Source organism: Sphaerodactylus townsendi, linkage group LG02 (genome assembly GCF_021028975.2).
Source record: "Sphaerodactylus townsendi isolate TG3544 linkage group LG02, MPM_Stown_v2.3, whole genome shotgun sequence".
In the NCBI taxonomy this organism is placed as follows: Eukaryota; Metazoa; Chordata; class Lepidosauria; order Squamata; family Sphaerodactylidae; genus Sphaerodactylus; species Sphaerodactylus townsendi.
Genome location: NC_059426.1, coordinates 97,142,616 through 97,169,664, shown reverse-complemented (window position 1 = coordinate 97,169,664; position 27,049 = coordinate 97,142,616).

Below are 27,049 nucleotides of genomic sequence, written 5' to 3'. Positions count from 1 at the left end.
TGTAAGTCAACTGTGACTTGATGACCAAAAAAAAAAAAAAATCCTGTGAAACAAACCTCAACATTTTCATAAAAAAACAGAGAGCTCAAGTTGACAAAAAAAAGCACTAAAGTGAATTGGTCATGCATTACTTCTCTTCCCCAACAGCAACATAAAAGGACGAAGGAGATTTTAATCAAGGAGACACCTGGGGGAATCTTTGTTTATCCAGGGACATCAAAATCCTGATTTGTATCAGAAATGTATAAGAAATCTGTATCATGCAGATATGAACCAAAAGCTCCAAGGCAAATCTAAGTTTAAGAAGCCTTGAATTCTGAGAAGTTCAACAACAGTTGAAGTTCAAGCCTATGACATTCTTCAGTGTCTGATAGAGGAGATGAAAACTTGTATCAATAAAGATAGATTGATTCATTCAAAATAGATTGATCCCTTCACCCCAGCAAGGGTTGAGACAGAAAAACCACGCTTGTATTCACATCTGCTTATAAATGGTGAAAGTTTTCCCCTGAGTCTTGTGATCTCAGTGCAGAAGAGATAAACCTTATTCACAACCAGATCATTTTTATATGTAATTTATTGTACATTTAAATACTAAACTCTACACATTCACTTGAATATTGAGTGAACTGCCTTCAGCTGAAAAAGATACTACAATACCTGATAGAATGATCTTCCCTTTTTCATGAAACAGAATTTATATTACAAACTAGTGGGCCCGGCCACGCTTTGCTGTGGCTTAAGGGGGCGAGCTCACAGGACCTGCACGTTTACCGGCTGCAGCCGTCTCTCCTCCTCCTGGCATCCCTCTGTTCGCGCCTTCCTCTGGCAGCGGCCATTTGACCTGTCAGGTATTTCCCCCCCCCGGCCCCACTCTGCTCGGGGCCGGGACTGGGGCCCATCAGCTGCCCTTCCACGACTAGCCGGCTTGCTTCCTTGTTCCGCCCCTCTGTTCGTGCCTTCTTCCGGCACCGGTGCCCTGGCTGTTTCAAGCGGCTCCAAGGTTTGGGGCATGCGCAGTGAACCCCAACCCTTCTGAGTGTTTTTACCTGGCTCAGGTGGGTTACCTGAGCTTTTTCAGTATGGGCAAACACGCTCAGATGGATGAGCAGCATTCCCTGAAAGTTTCAGGGCGTTTGCTCCAGCAGTTCCTGAGTTAGACCGTGACTAATAAAGTCATGGTTAGCTTTTTATATATATAGATGTCATACTCTACCTCTTCCCCCACTGGGAATCCAAAGCATACATCATTCTTCTCTCCTCTACTTTATCATCACAACAACCCTATGAGGAACATTAGGCTGAAAGCATGTGACTGGCCCAAGGCCACCAAGCAACCTTGCATGGCAGACTGGAGGTTCAGACCAGTGTCTCCTTGAGCCTCATTTATTTATTTATTTATTTGTTTGTTTGTTTGTTTGTTTAAATTTTATAGATCACCCACCCCTGAAGGGCTCTGGGCAGTGTACAATTAAATTTAAAATGGAAATATAAATTTAAAACAATATATCTAAAACAACTTACAATATAAGTCTCAATTAAAAACCTAATACAAAGATCAGATGGCAGAGATGGTAACTCGTTGCTTTTTGTGATGGTAACTCAGCATATACTCATTTGACATTCTAACCACTATAACACACTGACTCTGATAGCTCAAGGAAGTTCTTAATCCTCCTTTGTTTTGTAAGGGAGGGGACATTTTTCACCCTCCTTGACTCTATTGCTTTTGTCCCTAGTATGGAACCAAGGAAGCCTGCATCATTCACCAGGCCTTCATTTTATGCTCACAACAACTCCTCTGTGGGCTAAGCTAGGTTGAGAATTTGTGACTGGATAAAGGTTACCCCACAAGCTTCTATATCAGAGTGGGGATTCAAACTTGGGTCTCCAATCCTTGTTGAATATTCTGTTATACCACACTGACTCTGACAGCTTAGGGAACTTCCTAACCACCCACTTTGTTTTGTGAAGGATTTCTTTGCAATCACTGTTCGTGCAGTCTTCAGTTTCTTGTTTCTTGTGAGTGAACATCTGATTCTATTAAAAATAACAAAGGAATGTTCTAGAGACAATATGGGCCATAATGTTCTGTTTCCCTTCATTCTGGTCACTGCAACTCCCACAATTATCCTGAAGCTGACTTCTTGGCTTATTTTCTGATGAGTCATGCCTCCAATAGACAACCTTAGATTCCATTGCAGATAACATGGGATTGGGGTGGTGATGGTTCTGGAGATATCTTAGATGAGGATGTCCCAATTCCTTTCATTTTTAATACTGCAACCTACATCATTGCCCTGAAATATCCAGCTTTATTTTTGATGTGTTATGCCTTTATTTTTTGATGTGTTGTGCCTGATGTGTTTCCTTCAGTTGTAAATAGCAATGGGGGGTGGGGATGGGAAGATTCTGAAGATAAGCTGTTCCAAGGTGTTCTGATTCCCTTCATTTTGGCCACTGCAACTCCCATGATCACCTAAAGGAGTTGGGCAATTTTGACAAGTTATACCTGCTACAGACAAACAGGTGCATCCTTTATTACAGATGTATAGCCTGCTTTTCTCCCCAGAGGAACCAAGAGCAGTTTACAACAACAGAAACAATTCTAGAAAACCGCCATCTGTCTTCCAGTCTTGGGCTAGTTCATTCAAAGGCACAGATGAAGAGCCACAGACCTGTAGTGAAAAAGTTTGTGCCTCCAGCCACATCAGCTCTTATACCTATAGACAGGAAGAAGACAAAAAGTGCAACCAAATCTGTGTGGTTGCAGCTGCCTGCTGGATACAGATAAAAAAAATATGAAGAACCTCTAAATGAGAATAACCGCCACCACCACCACCACCACCACCATCTCTCTCTCTCTCTCTCTCTCTCTTTGCCTAACAGTTCTGGAAATGGCCAGTTTTTCTGGTTGATTACAGCTGTAACTGCCGGTTACAAATTTGCCCAGTTCTACCTTTTCTGCAAGGGAGGTAGAATGTTGCCTTTTGTTTATTGTTTGTGGCATCCAGCAGTCTATAAAACCTTATAAAAATAATGAGAATGGGGTCAGGGCTGGGGGAAAAAACAATGCTTGGATTCTCAAGTGTGTTAAAATGCCTGCTTCTGTTTCGGGTTTCTGATGCATCATCCTAATGCAAAGTTATTTTGCTCAGGACAATGGCAAGTGACAAGATGGAATATATGTGTTTGAACTCAAAGGTCTCCCATTACTTCTGCAATAATACCAATGGAAATGTGTACCATTCAGTTTTTTTTTAACATCCAAAGGAATGACACCTTTGAGCACTGAGGGAAGAATCATCAGGTCCAGTTCCACCAAGAACAGCTGCTCATTACTGTCAACAGCAGCTGGCCCCTCAAATGCCAATGTGGGATAGTTTTTATAATTTCAGGCTAAGATCTAGGAGACCCAAGTTCAAATTCCACTCTATCATGGAAACACACTTGGTTCAGTTACACATGCTCAGCCTAACTTATATAACTGGGTTGTTGTGAGGATAACATGTAGAATGGTATAAATTGCTTTGGGCTTCCATTGTGGAAACAGGAAGGGGCATAAATGAAATAATACATAGCTAAAGATGGGGGATAAGTTAAAAAGTTGGCTGCTGGGTGAGAAGGAAGAATTGAAATCTGAGCCCATGGAGGTTGTCAGGAGAATCAAAAGAGGAAATAGTGTGGGGAAGGGGACACAAGAGAAAACGAAGTGCTCTTTGAAAGTACGTATGGGTTGCCAACTGCAGAACTTCACTCCACCTGGCAGCCAGCACTGCCAAATGCTATGGTGTCCCAGGTAAAGGCTACTAGGGGAAGGAAAGGAGGAAAAGCTGAAGACTAGAGAGTGACAATTTAGGTTGGCTGGTGAGAGAGAAGACAAGGAAGCAGAAAAGGGAATGAGTCTATGGGGGCTTTCAGGGAAGTGAAAGATAAAATAGGATAAGGGGAAATAAGATGCTCCCACAAGTCCGTGTGGGTCCCCAGCTTCTTATTTCTAATTCTCAACATCCCCCAGATATGGATCATTAAAGCCACAGATTAGGGCCATGGATAGATAAAGGAAATCAGACTTCAAATGGGAGGACCAAGGAAACCCACAAAAATGTGAACATAAAAAAATGAGGACAACTTTAGTTTAAAAAAAGAGAGATCCCTTTACAGAATATCACCAGATTTCAGCAACCATTATAGGGGTTGCCTAGCAACCCCTCAAAGTAGTAGCTGTCTGGGAGGGCGCTGCAGCAAATTGAGAGAGTTTATGCACATAGAGAGATTGACATAGAGAAAAAAACAGACAGAGAAACCATGCTTGCAAGAGAAGGGTGCAGAGGAGGAAGCTAGAGAGAGAGAAATAACTGACTCGGGGGAGGGGGTGTGACAGTGGAGGTTTGGAAGAGAAAAGGCTATTTGCCTCCACATCATGCGTGTTTTCTCTCTCCCCCCTGTCTTCTGAGCCTTTTGTTCTGCCACCCAGTTGATGGGACATTGATGACTGAGGTTCTTCCCTTTCAATGCACCAGTAGATAGCCCACAACAGGCTTGGAGAATTGAACTTGCAAAACACATTTTTCACCGTGCATTCTGTTGAAATATTCAGCCTTGCTTGCATGCAGCAGCAGCAGCAGCAGAAGCAGCATGGCATTCTGGGAAGCTGCACAAACATTCTAAAGGTGACAGTTAAAATCCGTTGGAAGTGTTCTGGTCACTCACTAGCTTGCTCAGACTGACTAAGTAAAAAGATGGTCTCTGTACTGATGTAAACCAAATGCTATGTAAAAGTGCTCTGACTAAAAGATATTGTATCGCAACCAAACTATAACAAGCTATGAAATGTGCATGTAACTACATTTGTGATACTTCGTTAATGTATATACTGAATATGTTTTCTCTCTCACTTAAGTAAAGTTCTCCTTATGTTTTATGAACTTCTGAGGTAAAATGGCTGGTCTTTTGAGAGATAACTATTCTAATTTGATGTGCCGCACAATCCACATTTCTGCTCATTACTCTGCTTGACAGGATTATATATTCTAAATATACCTGCTGCCCTTCACATCCTGCCCTCTCTGTATACCAAACCTATTGACTACAGAGATAATAGAGAGAGAAAACAATGAAAGGGTGGGTGAGCAAGAGGGGAGGAAGCAAAAGCAGAGAAGATAGGATGCCCTACTTCCTCAAGTTATTGCATATTAAGGCCACTGAAACCATTAATTTATCACTTTTGAGTTTTCTCATTTTTAGCCTTTAAGTTATGTTTCCTATATATTTTAACGGTTTGCCACTTCATAACATTATGAGTAGACTATATACTGCTTTGATCCACAGCCTAGTTAGTACCATTTCCTAATGTTATAGGATATAAAGTTCCTTAATGTATATACTGGTAAACAAGAAGAATACATAGGAAGATTCCCCTTGAACTTGAGGAGATAATGCTTAAACTAAAGCTGAGGGGGTATAAGTAGCATAAAGCAAAAAAAAAAAAGAATCCTTGCCTGCTTTTGGGCAAGGCCTAGTATGCATTGGATTCCAAACATCTGGGCTTACCTCCACACTCTATTGTCATACCAGTGTTATGTAAACTAACAGAAGTCTAATTTTTCTTCATCACTAAGTAATCACAACCAACTCTTATTCACCTGTAATCTGCAAAAAAGTTTTCCAGATCAGCAACCTCCTTGCCCCCACACAGCAGTAATTGATGTCTGCCATGAATATCATTCACTAGACAGCACTGATATGTGTTAGTAAATTCCCACAACATTTAGATGACCTACATACTTGAAGCATTAATGCATTACCACATGGGATCAGCAACAACACTGCAAAGTGTCAGACTAGGCCTGATGACTTGGAAAGCCATGTAACTAGATGATTATTAAACAAAATCCAACTCAAGAACATCCAGTTTAAATTATTCTACACCCTCCAATATGAACAGAATAATTTCTGAGAGATGGGACCACACAAAAATCTTGCATTATGATCATACACAGGCCAGGGCCCCAAAGTCACCCTTGCATAGCAACTGCTCAGGTTGTGATCTTGCACTGAATCCAAACTCCCCCGCCTCATTTTTGAACACAGCTTTTAGAAAGTAGGCTGCTGCTGCCCTGGAAGAAAGAATACAAGTATTGAAGAAATCATAAGTAGTGGTGTGAGATTAGGAGAGGCTGAGTAGTAACCACAGGGTGATGGTTGGAAAAAGTGGGATGACTGGGTAGAGTTAGCATGTGGTTGAAGGCTGAGAGATTTAGGCCCCTTCAGCACCTGCAAAGTAATGCCATTTATTTATTTATTTATTGATTTATTTATTAGCCGCCTTCAATCCACTTTCACAATTGTTTGCAAGTGGATTTTGCTATTCCGCACAGTAAAATCCAGCTTCAAAGTGGGAAAACAGCCCGTCCCGGCTGAGTAGTGTGGTGATTCTCTGATGCTGCTGGATGGATTGTGGAGGCAGGGTGATTGCCTCTTTGTGCTGCCAGCTTTGAGCAGGCAAGTCATCCAGCAGGGGCATGATTCCAGATCAGCTGGGCACCTTGGCTTTGTAAAAACTGCACCTCATAAGAAGGCAGTTTTGGTGGTGTTCCATGTAGAAGGATATTGAGTCATATGTGAAAGGTTGTTCTGTGTGTGCACTGGCTAAAGGTATTCCGGGCAAGCCACAGGGATTGTTGCAGCCTTTACTGGCTCCTGATGGTCCCTGGAAGGTGATCTCGATGGATTTTATTACTGATCTCCCTGAGAGAGGGCAAAAACTGTCATATGGATGGTGGTGGATTTGTTCTCCAAACAGGCACATTTTATTCCATGCTCCTCCATCCCTTCCATCCCTAAACTGGCAAAAATGTTTATTCAGGATATGTATCAGCTGCATTCGGCCCTGGACAAAATAATCTTGGATCAGGGGCCTCAGTTCATTTCAAAGCTTTGGAGGGCATTCCTGAAACTCTGGGCAAGGAGCAGGGTCTTTCATCAGCTTACCATGCCTAATCTGATGGCCAGTCAGAATGCTCCAATCAGACTTTAGAATAATAGCTAAAATGTTATAGTAACTACCACCAGAATAATTGGGTGGAGCTCTTATCCTATGCTGCATATGCTTACAATAATGCAGTTCATAGCAGTGCAGGGAAAACTCCTTTTGAAGTGGTTTCTGGATGTTCAGCGAAACCCCTCACCTTTCTTAGCCAACAACCAGTGGAACCCCCTGAATTGCAAACCTGGATCCAGCAAATTGTGGATGGATGGGACCTGATTCTAACAGCCTTGAAGAAGGCTAAGGATTCACACAAAAAAACAGGCTGATAAGCATTGTAAACTATTCACTCTGACTGTGGGAGACCTGGTGTACCTGTCCACCAAGAATTTGAGAGACATTCATAAGTACACTAAACTCGGTCATAAATATTTTGGTCCTTTCAAGGTGGTAAGGGTAATCAATGATGTGACTGTTCAACTTGATCTGCCTAAATTTGGTCTTTGGGTCAGGAGTTGATGTGGTCTTACCTCTGTTGACAGAGTGGCATGGTCCGACCATTATGCACTGAAAGTCCAGGTGGACTTGCCGCGCCAGCCCTGTCTAGGCGACGGGCTGATTTATGCCTGCCCGCAGAGACTTATGAATCCTCTTGGAATCCTGAATGCTCTGTGGGATCCTGAACCCTCTGGCACCCTTAATGAGCAGGTGGAGGACTGGAACTCCAGGCTCTTGATGCCATTGAGGTCATTGCTGCCAGGCGTTCTCTGCACCCCCGCTCTCGGCTGGCCCCCCTGGTATACCAAGGAGCTGCGCCATATGAAGTGGAAGCTCAGATGTCTAGAGCATGTGTGGAGGAAGTCTCATGGCGAGGCTGTGTGAACATTTTATAGGATGTTTATGAAGGCCTACGAGGTGGTGACAAAGAGGGCCAAGAGGGATTATTTTTTGTCCTCTCTTGTGTCTGCTAGCTCTCACCCAGCCCAATTGTTTCGTATTATTCAGTCACTTTCCTCCTTAACTAAGGCTTCTAAAAATACTGAATTGGCTATTGGTTGTGGCCCATGTTACCCAGGTTGCTTTCTTTACCTTCATCAGGCCCAGAGGCTGGCCCCTACCTCTCCCAGGCTGACCTGGCCACAGTGGTCCATGCAATGGTCACCTCCAGGTTGGACTATTGTAACTTGCTCTTTGATTTCTTTACATTTTTGTAAGAGTAAATGCACAACAACAATGACAACAACAACAACAACAATGATAATGATAATAATTGGCCAGAGAAAGTAATGGAAAATGAGAAGGTCAAGATCCTGGGGGACTTTCGAATCCAAACATACAAAATGTTGAAAGACAATACACCAGACAAAGTGTTGAAACACAATACCATGATCGAGGACATGAAAGTGACCATCATCGACATAGCAGTCCCCGGTGACAACAGGGTCATTGAAAAAGAACACAAGAAGGTCACTAGATACCATGATTTGAAAATCGAGCTTCAGCATCTATGGCACAAACTAGCTGAAGTCATCCCAGTGGTAATTGGCACCATGGGCGCCATCCCGAAAACACTGGGCAGCACTTGAAACATCTTTGAATTGACAAAGTTAACATCTATCAAATTCTGAAGGCAGCCCTGCTGGGATCTGCATGAATACTATGCTGATACATTACAACATCCTAGGCCTCTGGGTGAGGCTTGAATTGTAATGAAGGCCGACAACCAGCTAAAGATCTGGCAGCTGTGAAATCTACCATCATCATCATCATCATCATCATCATCATCATCATCATCATCATCATCATCATCATCATCATCATCATCATTTCACTCTGTGCTTCATTGCAGTCTCCTCAAAAAGGTCCCACCTCCAGATGCGTTGCATCCTAGGTCTGCTCCTCCTCCTCTTCTGATGGTTGATGATGAACAGCATTATGAAGTTCAGGAAATTCTGGACTCTCGCTTGCTTCGCAAATGCTTGCAGTACCTTATTTCCTGGAAATGATTTGAACCTGAGCATGAAGTGTGGGTGTATTCTGAAAATGTGAAAGCCCAAAAATTGGTTACAGCATTCCACTGAGCAATGCCCAAGCAAGCCGGGGGGAGGACCTTAAGGGAGGTGGGATGTCAGGATGGCAGTCATGGGGGTTGGGCTGCTATTGGATCTGTGGCTTTCAACTATGCTTCTACTGCTTGACTTTTCCACAGCTGTCTTATCAGTCAAAAATGTAACCTTGATAGTCTGGAGAACTGTTTCAGAGAAAGTTTCAATGAGTGTTTCACATGTGTGGGGGTGGGGGAGAAAGGCAATCTATATTACCACTGTTCTGAGAGCTTGGGCTTCAGAACAGGCTTTTGTTTCTTGCCTGGCCCTTGCAACGAAGCTTTGAACTTCTAAAAGTTTGTCTGCTCATTGTCCGTGCAGGGGAGTCCTGACAATGGGATTATGGTTGTATAACCAACCAGAAATCTCTAAACAATATTGAAGCAAAGCATAAGTATTAACAGACACATTTAATGATGGGGCATTCCATAGAAGGATCCTAGTTTCAGCAAGGTATTCACAGTAGCACAGACCAGAGTCCCTATTTTTTTTTCAAAGCAACTTTGTGGATCATTTCATACAGTGCAATCCTACTACCTGCCTAGAAAAGCCTTCTTGAACAATTCAGTTTTGCATGGTTTGCATAACAACAACAACACAAGTGTGGGAATCTTCCTGAGTTTCTCATACTGGCAATTCCACAAGGTGGTACAGCAATGGAGAAGGCATGTGTACAGCCCATTATTAATTTTACTCATTTGCAAAAGGCTCTGCAGAAGATTTGCAGAAGATCCTGCTCCAATCAGCAAAATTATCACGGCAGAGCACAGGGGTTTTGTAGATCTGAGATTTTGTAGATTTGAGGGTCCAAGACTATGAATTATTTGTATATGATAGCTAATATCTTAAATTGAGCCCAGTCACTGATGGGCAGCCAGTGAAGAGCCTGCAGGACTGAAGTAATGTGCATGTTCAATCTAACTCCCGATAATAGCCAAGCTGCTGCATCTTGCACCAATTGGACATTCCATATTGATTTTGATGAGATTTCTATGTACAGTGGATTGCAGTAGGTGTTACAGTATCCAAAATACCTGTCACATCTTGAGAGCAGACAAGTAGATCAAACTGATCTAATCTGACAGCTGCTCCTCCCAGCACTTTGTCAGAACCAGCTGAAACCAGTCAGCTGTTCTTGGTTATGATTGGTTACTTGTTATATGTGCGCAGTGCTTGCTTACCAAAGTTAACTAGCCTCTTAGGGTTTACCTGTTGCTGCAGGGCATGCTGCCCGTTTGCTGTTGGAGTTCCTGTATGCACTGTAAATATCTGCACTGGTGATAAAGTTTTTTTTCCTCACAGTTAAACTTCTGTGTGCAGTGGTAATTACTTTCAGCTGTGCTCCAGCCACAGTGCTTAGTCAACGCACCGTGCGTTGCAACCTCAACGTAGCAGGCTTTCCTCCTTGCATAAATTCGCAACTCTGTGACAGGTTATGAATGCCCAGAGTAAGCTGCTACCTGAGAGTAAGGCGGTGCTGAGAGGCCCGTTGTTCAACGTGGAGAGCAGGAGCTGAATTCCGGAGCAGTTGCAGCTAATGGCTTTTAAGAAGCTACAAAGTTTGCCCTTTGAGAGGCTTCATGAGGGAAACTACCAGGCATGGAGCTGTAAAATGAAAGAGTTTCCTGCAATACGGGATGACCTGTAGGGATATCGTTGAAACTCCCCCTGCCGCTGGAGCCTCTGCTGCAGAAAAGAGGGCTGATGAGAAGGCTCGAATGCGACAATCGTATCTACCTGGCAGTGGCTGATTCACAGTTGGTGTATTTGCAGAATGCAGTCCGACCATGCAAATGACTGTTGGGAAGTTCTGAAAAAAAAGCTGTAAAAAATTCAACGTGAGCCTACTGCAGGGTCTAAAGTACTTCTCAATGCCGTAAGTTGTACTGAATTTTAGAAACTATAGGGCTGGTGCATGTGTTTCATCACACCTGCAGGCGATGAGAGAACACTGTTTGCGCTGAGCTTGAGAGCAGAGGGAATGGAGGAATTCTCTCCAGACTCTCACAAATCTTATATACTGCTGTCATCGTTGGATGATTCGTGGGAGCAGTTGGTGTTGAGTTTGCAGAATGTGAAAAGAGACTGATTTAACTTTTCGATTATGTCACTACCTGTTTGCTGGAAGTGGCAGCTCAGCAAAGAAAGGATTATAATGGCGGAGTGTCGGTCAGAGGAGCTAAAAGCAGCTGGTGATGCAAAAGCAAATCAAGGGCCGGAAGGCTTCGGGCCGCAGTTTCTGGGCTGAAGGCTTCTTCCATATGCAGAAATCATTTGCGAGTTCTTAAAGGTGCTATAACGCGTGGAGCTACAACACTTATATGCCCGTTTCTGTTCTGGATCTAGCCAATTGAGGGCAACAGAAGGGGAATACGCTTAAGAAAGAAAACTTTTGCTGGCGGAGGCAAGACAGAGAGAGGAATCTGGCGTTGCTTGTCGCACTCTGTAAGAGAGCCGATGACTCACCTTCTACTGGCTCATTGACTCTGCGTGCACAGAAGCCGCATTGTCAATTCCAGGGATTTACTGCGGGATGGTGCAGGTTACCCAGCTTTCATTTCCGCCATGTCAGTTTAGCTGGCCGAGGAACTCCGGCTAAAGTCAATAACTTCAAGGAACTGCGTTTGTACCCTCTTTGGGCAAGTCTTTGAAAAATGTATTGTGTACTTATCTATACTTGACTTTTGTCTCCTGTCAGTTGCTAAATTCTAACAGGCGAAGGTTATAAAGAGTTGAGCTTTGTAGATGACATTATGGCGTTATGTTAAAAAGAAATGGGCATTTCATGTGGTATTGCTAAAGGAAAACTTGATCAAAAAATTGTGCCTTAAAATGCTTCCTAAGAGTGCTACTAAGAAGCGTGAACAGGTTGCATGCCCTATCAAATCGCCCCATGCGCCATGATGGTTGTGTTCATGCTCTACATAGAGTGCTTTCGTGGTCATTCCTAGTTTCTGCTACCATTAGGCAACAGCCTCATGTCTAAGGAAGTGTGTGAAGACTACACTTGAAACCATGTCATTATAAATACCTTCAGAGTGTTCTGTTTGCAGTAAGGTTAAAGTGAAAACATTTCCCTCTACAGCAATCAAGCAAAAGACAAGACAAACAGACCTTTTGCACTCAATCCCATATGGACTTAGCAGGTCCTTTTCCACCCACACAGGGAGGATGCTTTAAATATATGTTTGTCATTGTGGATGATTTCATTGGGTAGATATACATAACTTGTTTATTGTTTAAAAGACTAAAGCTGAAGCATTCCAACAGTTCAAACAGTGGGTTGCTATGAGTTGAGAGAAATCCTTTCCTTTCAAACTAGCTAAAGTTGCAATCTACCGATATGGAGGCTGGAGAAATTCATGGCAACAATTTCCAGAATGTGGTTAACCCAAAAGGGTATAATTCACAAGAAAGAGTAATCCCTTTTTCACCTCATGAAAGAACGGGATAAGTGAAAGGAGAAAATAGGGTTGTTTTGCAAAACAATGCGGGACTGTTTACCTAACGGATGCACCATCGCTTCCTTTCATTTTTGGGGTGAAACTGGCAGTTAATACTCGCTACACATATCATCAATAGGATGCATGGGAATGCTAAATTGTAAATCAAACCCTACAGTACTACATGCTTTTTTGAAGTAAAGCTCCTTCCCTAAAGCACTTGCCCAAGAGTTTTCGGAAGTCAGCTGCAAGCACCGCTGATTCCAAAACTAGCAAAGGAGGAAGGGATAATATTCCTAAATACCAAAGGCTGCTCTTTGTAGGTTACTCTCAACCAGGGACGAAAGGCTATAGATTCCATGTCAGCTTGGGAAAGGTATGGAATAATTTCTAGAAGCGCCAGATTTTGAACGTCATTCAGGTTGAGGAGAGATAAATACATGCAAACACTGAAGTTTTTTTTTTTCTTGCCTTTTCCTGTCTGGAGCAGCAAGCCATTGCTGAGTGGCAGCCAGCCAGCAAGCACGCTCCCTCATCCCCTCTCACATGCTCAAGGTCACACCTCACACTCTGCCTGTCCAAGAGAGAAAGAGAACAGGGAGGGAAAAGGGGAGGAGGTCCGACAGAAGATGAGCAAGACACAGACATTGTATAAAAGCAGGTATTTCCTGTAGACTAGCTCAGAAAGGGAAAATAAGGGTGAATTTCCTCCAGCTAGGTATGGTTTTTACACAAACTGTTCGGGTTTGCCAAACCTGGTAGAACCAAAGTCCTACAAGGAAATGTTGACTAGAGACCCAGAGGAACAAGAGAATTGGCTAATGTAGCCATGACTCAAGAGTATGAGGTAACTGCTTCTGAGCAGAATGTCTTTGAGGTAGTGGTGTGACAAACCCTCCAGGTTAAATACGTGAAATTCATGGTGATTTGCCGGTGGGTTTACAGACGAAAGCCCATGCCAACAGTGGAGGGAATTCGTTTTTAAAGCCAGAATAGTTCGCTCAAAGGCTTTGGCCAAAACATTTACAGGATTTTGACCAAACTTTTTCCCCTACGGCAAGGAGCGAGTCTTTAAGACTCTATTTGACCCTGGCTGTTAAAAAAAAGGTTTTCAAATAAAAAAAAATTTTGACTTCTCGACTGCATATCTCAATGCTCCTTTAGAGCAGGAAATTTACATGCAGCCCATTCCCTGGGTTCCAGCCAGAGCAAACTGATAAAAGGTTTATTTGTTGAAAAAGTCTCTTTATGGTCTTCGTCAGTCAGCACGTAATTGGAGTCATTGTTTGAATGAATGTTTGGTTTCTATGGGATTCCAAAGAAGTGTAGCAGATGCATGTGTATACACCTGCAAAAAGGGTCTAAGGATGATCAAATCATGCTGTTAGTTTTATGTTGATGACCTATGTGTCTCTGCTAAAACTGAGAGAAGCAGATAAAGGCTTTTTTATCAATGCTTTAAGCAAGCAATTTTAAAGTCAAAGAAGACCCTTGGTTTTCTCAAATCCTACCTTGGTATTGAAATTGCTAACCTAACCCTTCAGGTGAAAACTTAGTGCTACTACAGTCAAAGAAGATTAGTACAGAGTTAATTTTAGAGAACCCCATGTGACCTAACTGATGCCAAAGTAACCAATACTCCTACTGGCGGTTGACTATCACAAGACTCCTTGTGAGACAATGTTTGATGATCCAGGGCTGTACAGATCAGTACTTGAGGAGTCTTGCTTTTCTTAAGTAACTGGACCTTGCGTCCTGATATAGCCTTCCGCGGTCAGCGTTCCTAAGCAGAAAGGGTGTCAAAACCATCTCTGCGTGATTGGCAGGAAAACTGTCAAATGTGTTGTGGGTACCTAAAGAGATTAGATTACAAACAAGGTTTGTTACTTTGTCCAGATAAGAAACGTAAAGAGTTGACTGCAACTAACTGATAGTACCATTACAGAGGAAACCAATGGGCAATCCAGTTCAGGTATTGGCGATTAGAGGTATGCCAACACTGTAGTTCAAATTGGGTTTCTCGTGTGAAACAAAATTAATCTCATTGTCAGCAGCGTCTGAGAGGCAGAATTCTGTGCTCTCTGAGACATGTACAGAGCTATTGTGGACTGAACAATTGCTGAAGGATCTAGGTGAACAATGCCAAAAACCAGTAAAAATACTGGAAGATTCACAAACATGTATACACCTGGCCACTATGGAGAATCTTAAGGCCAGAACCAAATATATTGCGGTTAAGTACCAGAATGTTAGACACTTGGTTCATAAAGGTGATATAGTGCTTGCATATGTTGAGTCAGAAAACAACTGTGCTGACATTTTAACAAAAGCAGGCACTCTGCAAAAGTTACCAGAGCTTGGCATTGTAAGTGTAACTACATAACCTTATTGTTATGTTGTACTGTCATGTAAATATGTACTTATGTTCTTATTGTACTTGTTGAACTATCATGTAAATATGTGATGTAGTCTGCACTCAAGATGAGAAGGGGAGACACAGTGTCCAAAATACCATCACATCTTGAGGAGCAGACAAATGAATCAAACTGATCTACTTCTATGTGCAGTCAGTAATTGCTTTCAGCTGTGCTCAGCCGGTGCCTTGGCGCTTTTGCTTAGCGGCCTCTGTAGCAGGCTTTCTCTTGCGTAAATTCAACTCTGTGACAGTAGGCTCGTCTCAATGTTACTGTGGCATGGATTCAGGTAACTAAGTCAGATGTATTAAGGCATGAGAACATCTTATGGACTAGGCTGAGTTGGTAGAAAACATTTTTATTCAGCTGCATCAACTTGATTCTCCAGTAGCTGGCAGCTGGACTAAGTATGACCTCGGGCTATATAGTATCCCACTTGAACTTGTACCCATTTGAAGTGGGCAGGAAATACATTTATAGAAATAAATAAAATAAGTCAACAAGGGTCAGTTGAATGCCATCAAATGTCCATCAAGGTATCCTCTTTCCCAATCAGCATTATCTCTGTCTTTTCAGGATTTAGTTTCAATTTATTCACCCTTAGTCAATTTACCACAGGAGCCGAGCGATTTATTTAGAACTTTTTACATCGCTTCCAGATTGATTTTGGGTAGGGATACTATATAAAACCAAGGGTATCATCCTCATGCAAACGATATCTAATCCCTAAGCTTCTAAATTATTTTGTTTACAAGAGGTTTTGAGTGATTGAAAAGCTTGAGAGATGTCATTGTTCCCATCACCTACTCCACGGGGTAGGTCCCACACTGATGATAACCAAAAGCAACCCTTTGAGTCTGATTTATGAGGAGTGATTTGAACTAGTTCATTGTGCATCCCTAGATACTTACTTCTGCCTCAAGCACTTACAAGATAGTAAGACTATCTTATAAGACAGTAAGATCTGTGGAATTAAAGGGGGAACACTCCTTATAATGGTATCTGGGGCATTGCCATGAGCCTTTGGCGAGTAGCTTAGACAAAGGTCATCAACTAAAGCTAGCAGAATTACCTCCGTTCCATAACCTCACCTGAAGCAGATGGAAAAATGTGTAGAGTACATGAGTTATTCAACAAGACCCAAAATTGGTCGTCTACAGCTTTGTCAATCACTATACCAAGAAAGGGCAGAGTTAGAGACTGTTACAATTGGCCACATTTTCCTGTAGGGATAGTTTTTATAAGCAGCAGATGGATAACACCTCTTTGAACAGATTTTGACAAGATCCTTCACCAAAAACTCCTGAGTAAGCTTGGTAGCCATGGAGTAAGAGAACAGGTCCTCTTTTGGATTAAAAATTGGTTAAATAACAGGAAGCAAAGAATAGGATTACTTCGTTCTCATCATGGAGAAAAGTAAGTAGTGAAGTCCCACAAATATCAGTATTGGGGTTGGTACTATTAATGTGCTCATAAATGATCTAGAACATGGATGAGCAGTGCAATGGCTCAGTTTGCAGGTAACACAAAATGATGACAAACAATACCAACTGTGAAGAGGACCTGGTAATCTCCACCAATTGGATAAGTGGGTAACAATGTGGGAAATGATATTCAGTGTAGGTAAGTGTAAAATGATACATATTGGATCCAAAATCCCAGCTTCAAGTATATGCTAGTGGGTTTGAATTTGTTGAGACTGAAAGGAAAAGAACTTCTTGGGTTGTAGTGGATGCTAGATGAATAAATCATACAGCTAGATGAATAAATCAATGCTAATACTAGAAAAAGTAAAAATAATAAGGTCAGGATTGATCAATTTTAATTTGCCCCTACCTTTTGTCTTATTTGGGACATCACCAGCCTCGTAGTTTTATACATATGCAATCAGTGATTCCAGACCACACTGGGAAAAGCCTATCGGTCTTAACACTTGTGTTTACAGCACATCAGGAGATGGATGATCATGAACCGGGCAAAGTGTACAGATGCTGTATTCAAGACTTTTCTTTAATAGTTTGCCTTTTTAATGTCAATGTACTAATCTATTGATAGATTGATAGATTGATCTATTGATAAGATTAAAAATAAAAATTAAAGATTATATTAAAAATTAAAGCACACATGCACAATAGAGAACCCATGAAACATCCCTCCCACCCCCAGAAGCAAGCAAAAAGCCAGCTGATGGGTAATGCCCTCCCCACTGCAAACAGGGCAGTGGGTAATAATATCAAACATGCCCCAAAACAAATCCTCCCCATCCAATTCTCTTTGAAGTCATGGGAACCTTGTCATACAAAATCATCCAGTAACTATAATATCAAGCTGTTTTGTTCAATACATGCCTATGATATATCTCAAACTAAAAACTCAGTGAGGATGAACAAAATGAAATACTTGTTAACTCAACGAGTGATTAAAATGTATAATTTGCTGCCAGAGGATACAATAATGGTCACAGGCACAGATGGCTTAAAAAGGGTATTAAACAGTTTCATGGAAGATAGATCTATCAGTGGCTACTAATCATGCTGACTAAAGGAAAAATTCCATATTCAGAGTTAGTAAGCCTGTGCATACTAGCATTAGGAGGAAACATCAGGGTAGGCTTGGCCCCTATGCTTTTTTGCTGACTTTCCAGACAACTGTTTGGTCACTGCATGAGAGAGAATGCTGGAGAAGATGGAGAAGATGGACAACTGTTTTGATCCAGCAGGGTTTTTCAGTTCTTGGAATACAGCTTCAAAATGGTTAAAGTAATTTCTCAGCAGAGCCATTTTGGTACAGGAAAATGGCAGTGGGGGAAAATAGTAAATATTCTCCTATCTCTATGCCATGGTTCAAAGCCAAATTTGACTTGGACAGTTTTTTAAAATGCTATTTGTGTGTAGCTGTGGGTAACCTGTACCCAACTCTTTAAAAATCTAATATGTTTTGGCATTTGAGTATGTCTCATTTGGAGATGGCCTCTGATGGGAGAGAACAGACCCCAAATGCATGGAAGTAGATTGACACAATGATAACCATACTGAAGGGCTGGTGTGAAGCAGGCCTGCTTAAAAGAAGACACAAGGTGCCATTAAAAAGTAGGGCAACAAGGCCTGAATTTAAACAAAGCAAGGTGATTGGTCAATGGAAGGCACTGTTGCTAGCCAGCCGAATATGAGGCTAAGCGCTTGCTAGAATGCTGAAGATAAACAGAGAAAGACAGAGAGCCCATGTCCAGACGGTTCTTTCATTTGTGGAGAGTTCTGAAGAGAACAGCTTGTGTTCAGTTGAGAGCAGAGTCTGTGGAGTGATGTCTCTCAGCTCTGCCTCTGGTGTAAAGGAATTCTGGTCCAGATCAGATAGCTGGCAGGAAGCTTGTGAGAGGAAGGAAGGCACTGGCTTTTTGGTGCAGAGCGAAGCGCCGACCAGAGGCTTGTCAGTAGACACTGACCAGACCTAGGAGTCTGCCCTGCTCCTGTACAACACTAGTCTGGGAAGCCCCCAAATCTCTAGGTAGAGAGGGTTTGGTGTGTGTGAGGGAAGCTGTGTAATGCCAGAAACTCACAGGGCCAGGACTGTGTGTGTGTGTATGTGATGAGCTGGAAGAAATAATAAAGGTCAAAGGGTATTGTCTGTGAGGAAAAGTAAAAAAATTATATTAAAGAAACTACAGGGTTGTTTCTGAGAGACACCTGTGTGTGTCTGAATGTGGAGACCTAAGTAATATCTGAAGCTCTTTAACTTTTTAGTAAAAAGAACCTCGCTGATACCATCAAGCATTAGTACCTCTCTGAGCCAGTTTAAGAAGCTTTCTTTTGTTTTTAAAATAAATTTAATTCGTTGTGTTCAAGTTATCCTCGTGCCAGTCTGTGTTTGTGTGTGAGAGGTAGAAGAGTGCCTGTCTGTGAGACTAGAATCCCAGCCAATTTTGAATTCCCTCCATTTTTTTTGTATATGGGACTCTGAAGTACATTCCCCTCAGACCAAGAGTGAATGTGAGGTGGGATCCTTTATATATTTGGCAGCCAGCAGCAGTTTTTGGGATTCCTAGTTTCTTCTCTTTTTATGGTGGCAGTAGAGTAAAAAGAAGATCCCTGAACACTAGCCTGGGATGTTTTGGGTGGCAAAGGAAACACCACTGGTCAGTTTAGGGAAACCTTGATTGTAGGCCACCCATCCCGTTACAATTAGTGGCTAGCGGTGGGATAATATCTCTCCCTCGCCTTGAATGTAAGTGACCCCGTTACAACATGCCATAGGACTTTATAAAACATTATGGTGCCATCATGTTACAGTAAAGTCAATGATTTCTACTACTGTAATGTGTATCTGCTGTCTGTTCCTTTCAGTGCATGAGTTCTAGAGAATTTGCTTTGTAGAAAGATTGGGGAATGCATTTTCTCTAATATTCAAATACAGTGGATTTTAATATTAATTATATGCACAAATTTGATTTTGCATTTTATTACAGTCCACATTATCATTGCAGTTAAATTCCATTTCTTCAATTTTGAGGGGTAGGCAACCTCCCCCCCCCCACCCCAAGCAGCTCATCCCCACCAACACATCCAGTGCAGGGAACCCCACACTAACCTTGAGAGCCCAGCAGAGGCTCTTCTTTGGTAGCCACAATAACTCAGCAGTCTTCACCCAACGGTGGCAGACCCATAGAGATTTGCAATGGCCTCCAGCCATGCCTAGTCCACACTGATGCAGAAACAGGTGGGAAGAAAAAGGAGAGAAGCCAATGAAGGGGTACAGAGAAAGGAGGGCAGGAAGGAATGGGTAGTACCTCAGAGTGCTGGAAGACAAGAGAAGATAGGGTAAGAGGCAGAAACAGGAATAGCAAAAGAGACAGAAAGAGAAAGTAGGCAAGAGAAGAGGCTGGGAGAGAAAGAGATAGAGGAGAGGACTGGCATTGAGACAAGGCAGACAGCTGGCTAATGCCAGTTCTCCATGTCTAGATTTATGGGAGGAAGAATGTGATGTCAGGGAATGAGATTCTTCCTTTCAGAAGTGGCTGTTGAGAGGAGTCATACAGCATGAATGGAATGCCTAGAGAAGGGAATGCAAATGTTATTGTTAAACAGTTTCTCTCTGGGTGTGTGTTTCTTGTTCTCTCAAGAACCCTCACATCCAGGAAAATGTTCAAAAAGCCCATTGACCTCTCAAATGCAGTATGTTTGTCATAAATAAAAATAAACATCTCTAAAAACTTGAAGTAAGAAAGGATAAAAGAGGATAGTCAACCCAAAAGAAAACAAGTTGTAATATTTCTCATTGTCATACTCTAAATTGCCACAAGAGGGTACAACATGCTAACTATTTATTAGATGATACAGAAGGGAAGGGGGGAGCCCACTGGACTGACTGCAGAAAATAACCTGTAAGTAATATGCCTTTTAATCCCAACATACCATGCAAAGCAAGAAATTTATATTGTAATTTTCTATAACATTACTACAAATATGTATTCATATACCAATTCTTTTAGGAATGTTACATGACCAGAGTGTGGTACATACACTGCTCTTACTAAAAAAAGTAATAAACAGAAGAGTAAAAGAGGATGAAGTATATTAAACAGTAATCAACGTCTGTAGAATTATCACAATTAAAAATAATGGACATGAAAGTCACAAACTTTTTGGGTTGACATTTAAGCCAATAGATCTAGACTTTTTAAGATAAACTGTTTTAAGTGGTTTGTAGATTGCAACCTGAGGCTTCCTGCAGATGAATGTTTCGAAAGCATCTGTTAATTTGATGGCATCTGCAGTTGTGCATTCTAAATTAGGAATGTCATTCAGTTTCTAACTGCAGGAAAATAAAAACCAAACCACATATACACAGACAATAATTTACCATAGGACACAATTGATTAGATATATGAGAAAGCATTTGATATTCTCTGCTGCTTCCATTTCTGACAACAGCATTAGCAGGCAGGAGGCAGTTTTTAATATTATTAGTGTCTTTTAATGATACATCCCTTTGTGCAAAAAGGGATATAGAATGTTACTGTATTTGTTGCAGCTTAAGCTCACATTTCTGAATCTTCAACTATTCATGATTGCTCCTTTGAACTGTGTCACATTCAGTCCAAATCAAGGGACAGCAATCTCAGCTCTGGGAGTTGGATCCCCTGTTCACTTTGCTATACTGAACAGCTGTTTCCTCTCAGTCTGTTCTTTAGCTTTTTCTTAACAAATAACTTACTCATGAGCTCCCAGCCCATCTTAGAGACCTTCCTAAAACTTGAAAAAGGATAACTGCTGGCTATTCAATGATGTATTATATGTCAACTGTACTAATAATAACAGATGTGATAAAAAAGCAGTTAAGTATATTAAGTACTATTAAAGTCAGTGGCATTTAGACTTTGATTCTATGGTCAATTAGTTGAGACAATTAGTTGATATCCCACTGACATATAACAAAATTACTTCTGAAAAAAATACAAAATTGTGGGCTTGGTTTTGAAATTATTTACAATGTATATCAGTGGTGCATGAGAAAGCTAGTACACAATTATCAGGATTTCAGCCAAGGGAAGTAACATCTTTGCCCTATAATGCATATGACTGACAATTTGTTACATTAGCCAACCACTAATAACATAAAATACTTGCACAGTAGATTCCAAGACTATGATATTTACAGGGTATACAGGCGCCTCTATGCTAATAGTAGAAGCCTTCGACATAAAATAGGGGAGCTGGAGTACAGAGTTTTGAAGGAGGACATTGACTTAGTGGGCATCACAGAGACATGGTGGAATGAGGAGAACCAGTAGGGATGCTGTTATCCCAGGTTACAAGCTCTACAGGAAGGATAGGACAGGGAGTATTGGGGGTGGTGTTGCCCTCTACATCAAGGAGAGCATAGTGTCATATAAAGTAGACATTGCAAGGGGAGCTGATTCCCCTACAGAAGCACTGTGGATATCAATATCAGGTGTGAATAATAGTCTAATATTAGGAATATATTATCATCCCCCTGACCAAAGCGCACAAGAGGATTCTGAGATGGAAAAAAAATTAGAGAGGCCAACAAGAGCAAAAACATAGTGGTAATGGATGATTTCAACTATCCCACATAAACTGGAAAAATGCATGTTCAGGTCATAGTACACAATGCTGTCAGATTCAGTATCTCTGCGTGTGAGCAAGTGACAAATACTAATGTAGTTACATTCATCTTCAGAAAGGGAAATTTCTCCAAGATGAGGGGGATAGTGCACAGGAAGCTGAAAGGGAAAATCAAGAGAGTCAAAACTGTCCAAGATGGTTGGAGAGTATTTAAAAACACAGTAATAAAAGCTCAGCTGGAATGTGTTCCGCAGGTTAGGAAAGGCAGCACCCAGTCCAAAAGAAAGCCACCATGGTTAACAAGGGAGGTTGAGGAAATTATTAGAAAAAAGATGTCTTTTAGAAAATGGAAGTCCAACTTGACTGATGAACAATACAAGAAGGAACACAAATGGTGGCAAAAAAGAAGCAAGCTAGGTGTAAGGGAGGATAAAAAGGATTATGAGGAACGCATGGCTGTAAACATCAAGACCAGCGACAAGCAGTAGGACATCAAAAGTAGGAAGCCAGCTAGGGAAGCGGTAGGCCAATTTGATGATGAAGCAACAAAAGGTGTGCTAAAGGATGACAGGGAGATTGCAGAGAAGCTGAATGAATTCTTTGCATCTGTCTTCACCCAAGAGGAGGTGAGGAAAATTCCTGTGCCTGAACCATGCTTCTTAGGAGGCGAATCCGAGGAACTAGCGAAGATAGTGGTAGACAAGGAAGAAGTCCTGGCATCCATTGATAAACTAAATGCTACCAAATCCCCTGGCCCAGATTGCATTCACCCAAGAGTTCTTAAAGAGCTCAAACATGAAATTGCTGATCTTCTCATTTTAATATGTAACTTATTGCTGAAATCAACCTCCATCCCTGAAGACTGGAAGATGGCCAATGTCACACCAATCTTTAAGAAAAGATCTAGGGGGGACCCAGGAAATTACAGGCCAGTCAGTTTGACATCTCACAATAGAGAGATGTAAGGAGTGGTATCCCCCAAGGATCCGTAGGGTAGCGTGGTGGCCAAGTTTGTGGATGATATCAAATTATGTAGGGTGGTGAGAACCATAAAGGATTGCGAAGAGCTCCAAGTAGACCTTGATAAATTAGGTGAGTGGGCTCAGAAATGGCAAATGCAGTTCAATGTAGCAAAATGTAAAGTGATGCACATAGGGGCAAAAAATCCAAACTCCACATACACGCTACAGGGATCAGTGCTATCAGTCACAGACCAGGAAAGGGATTTAGGTGTCTTAGTTGATAGTTCCATGGGAATGTCAACTCAATGCATGGCAGCTGTGAAAAAGGCAAACTCTATGCTGGGGATCATTAGGAAAGGAATTGATAATAAAACTGCAAAGATTGTCATGCCCTTTTATAAAGCAGTGGTGCGACCGCACTTGGAGTACTGTGTTCAGTTCTGGTCGCCACATCTCAAAAAGGATATCAAAGAGATAGAAAAAGTGCAGAGAAGGGCAATGAGGATGATTGAGGGATTGGAGCACCTTCTTTATGAGGAGAGGCTGCAGCATTTGGGACTCTTTAGTTTGGAGAGGAGACGTCTGAGGGAGGATATGATTGAAGTCTATAAAATTATGCATGGGATAGAAAATGTTAACAGAGAGGAATTTTTCTCTCCTTCTCACAATACTAGAACCAGGGGGCATACATTGAAAATGCTGGGGGGAAGAATTGGGACTAATAAAAGGAAACATTTCTTCACGTAACTTGTGATTGGTGTTTGGAATATGCTGCCACAGGAGGTTGTGATGGCCGCTAACCTGGATAGCTTTAAAAGGGGCTTGGACAGATTTATGGAGGAGAAGTCGATCTACGGCTACAACTCTTGATCCTCCTTGATCTGAGATTGCAAATGCCTTAGCAGACCACATGCTCAGGAGCAGCAGCAGCAGCATCAAGCCATTGCTTTCACATCCAACATGTGAGCTCTCAAAGCTATCTGGTGGGCCATTGCGAGTAGCAGAGAGTTGGACTAGATGGACTCTGGTCTGATCCAGCAGGCTCTTTCTTATGTACTTATGTTCTTATGATGAAGTATCAATAATAACAATAGGATGCAGAAATTATGCATGTATCATTTTTTTCAGTTCTGGTGTAACTTCTGAAATGAAAGCCATAAGCTTCTCCTTCCTGTCCATGGAATATGATGTTATCAGCAATTGTACATGCTAAATTAAGAATATTCTATGTGAACTCTGTGTGACATTGGCATCATGCACCCCATCCCATGCATGGATCCTATAAGTTATATCTTAAGTCTGAAAAGCTGTCCTGGTGTATATATTTTGTGTTACTTGCTCAAACTGCTTTAAGTGATGTTCAATGGAGCCAGCATAGTTAATGATTGAAAACAGGATAATACTATGTAACATTATATAGTTGTTATTTTTGTTGTATATAGAAACCATATTCCTCAGAACATTGTGCTTATGGGAAGCTTATAAAGGTCTTCAACAGGAGGGAATACCCCCAGCCATGCCCAAGTTTCATCCTGTGCCAGCGGGGCTGAAAAATGGCAACCTCTTCTGGGACATGCGCCATGCAGACTTTCAGCTTCCAGCTGCTTGTGTATCTGTCCCCACCATAGGTGTATTTGCCGCTTGTGTCAACGAGTTGGGCACCTGTGTCAGCACAAGGATGTGCTGGCTCCAAAGGTGAGTTTGCCCTCCCTTCTGGATGGAGCTGCCCATTCTGTATGTACATATAATACTCTTTTTGAACTATGCATAATTCAATGAATACATAGAAAGGGAATGATCATCCCAGCAACATGGTGATCATAAACCTCAATATATATAGGCTGTTCAATGTGCATAATCCAATCATACAATTAGCATACATTAACTCTGAAGTGTTCATATTCATATACTTGGGAACCACACATATTCAAGATATAGCATTGCTCCCTGTGCAGATGTTATGATCAGTGCATGGGTGTTAGGTACACAGGTGAGGACAAGGTCTTATGATCCCCCCATCCATCTGTCTGGGATTTACAGCACTCTGAATGTCAAATATTTTAAAACTGATGGTGGGGTATCACATCAAAAAATATGAAAGCATTTCCAATATATCTCAGTTTTCATTATTTCTTCCTCCCTTTAAAATACTTATTCTATAGTTTTGTTAGACATCCTGGCTAGGTGACTAACACAGTGACTAAGAGAAGTTACATTAGGCTAAAAATAGTAAAATACAACAGCAGATACTGGAGATGTAATTAACTTGAAGGCAGATTTTGCTACTCTTTGTTTTATTGTAGCCTATAATTTTCTCATACTTAGCAAATCCCAACTACCATATTCACTTTGAAGTGTTTTCTCCCAGAATTGACCTTGTAAATGTCTAACAGTGTATATACAAACAAAAAGCAGCTGCAAGAGGAGCACAGCTGATGCCCAAGGACAGTTCTCGTCACTACCCCGCAATGATTTCATTGATTATCACTTCTGCCAGGAAGAGCCAGGTGCTGCTGTCTCCATCGTCTAAGTGAGGAAAATCCCCATCTCTTAAGTATAATAACATCAAAGGCTTCCTCAAGCTGGTTGCTACTGGAGTACACTTCAGAGAAAGCCTATTTGTAGCATGGCTACCACAGAACTTTAAAGGGCAGCAGAATGAGAAATATAAATTTAAAGATACAAATAAAAACAAAATTAAAACAATAGTTTTAAAGGATCAGATGCGACCACAGCATGCCATTACTGCTACAATTGTTACATTCACTATTGCCACACACACACACACACACACACACACACACACACACACACACACACACACACACACACACACACAATCTTAGGTCACATCTTGGAAAATGGAAGGAGATCATGGAGATAAATCTTCATTGTCTTCTTCCAGCAGTCCCCAGCTTTCTCTAAAAAGTGATATTGAGAGTTGGGAATTCTCATGGACAAAATATCATGGGGCATGAGAAGACTGTCATGAGGAAGGAGAATCAGGCAAAATCTTTCCTCCTCTGCAAGCAGCCCAGAGGAGCAAACTCTCCACTAGTATAAGAGCCAGGGTGAGATTTTTGTTCTTGCTGAAACCACCGATGCTTCATGATACTGGCACAGAAGGCTGCTATAGAAATGGGATTGCTGGGGAGATCACCTCCATCAGTTTTTTTCTGCTTGCAGTTTGGAAAACACAGAGCAACTCTAGTTAGATTCTAAGGTCTTATATTGGGTGATGCTCTCAACTATACACATCAATCTTAAGTGAGAAAAAAACACATAAACTCTATTCACAAAGAGAGTGGCTCTAAGAGCTTCAACAGGTTTGGAAGATTCAGCATCTAATGTTTGTGTCTTAATTTGTTCTCATTGTGATTTGCATATCTGTTGTCAGATAGAACAAAAAAAATGCATATTGAAAATCTGTCCACTTCCTTGCTCCATTAATTATGATTGATTATTTTCAGTCTATATGGAAGCAAGAAGTGGTATCTAAAATGTTATCTCTGGATTCTTCTTCCCAACTTTTATTCAGCATAAGTTATGAACAGGCCAAAAAGACCATTAACAGAATGTCATGGGCTGGCAGCAAAGTAGGCAAGAGACAGATCGTAGCTAATACTAACAGCTTTACGGCTTGGTCAAAAAACAATTGGTCAGAAAACAATTGAAGAGGACTAGTGAAAGCTCACCAATCCCTCGGTTCAGCAAAGTCCACAAAAGCAAAAAGCAAGTCGAGCGGAGTCCAGGGTCATTATGCAGAAGTCAAACACAGGGTTCAGAAGCAGGGCATTCATCAACATGATGTATTGCCTTCTGCAAAGGCATGGAGAGTAGCAACCATCTCTTTTATCAGCGTGGGAGGAACCACTGTGCTTTAGGGAGCTGGGTCTGTCAGCACTTACATCTTGCAGTCTGGCTGATCTCTGACGCTCCACCAAGTCCAGCCTGCAGCTGTTGTAGCAGGGTAGGAAAACTGGGAGGACTGCATGCTGGGGGGGGGGGGGCTGAGGGTGAACTCTGGGCCTGTCCTGAGGGTGACTCCTGGGACT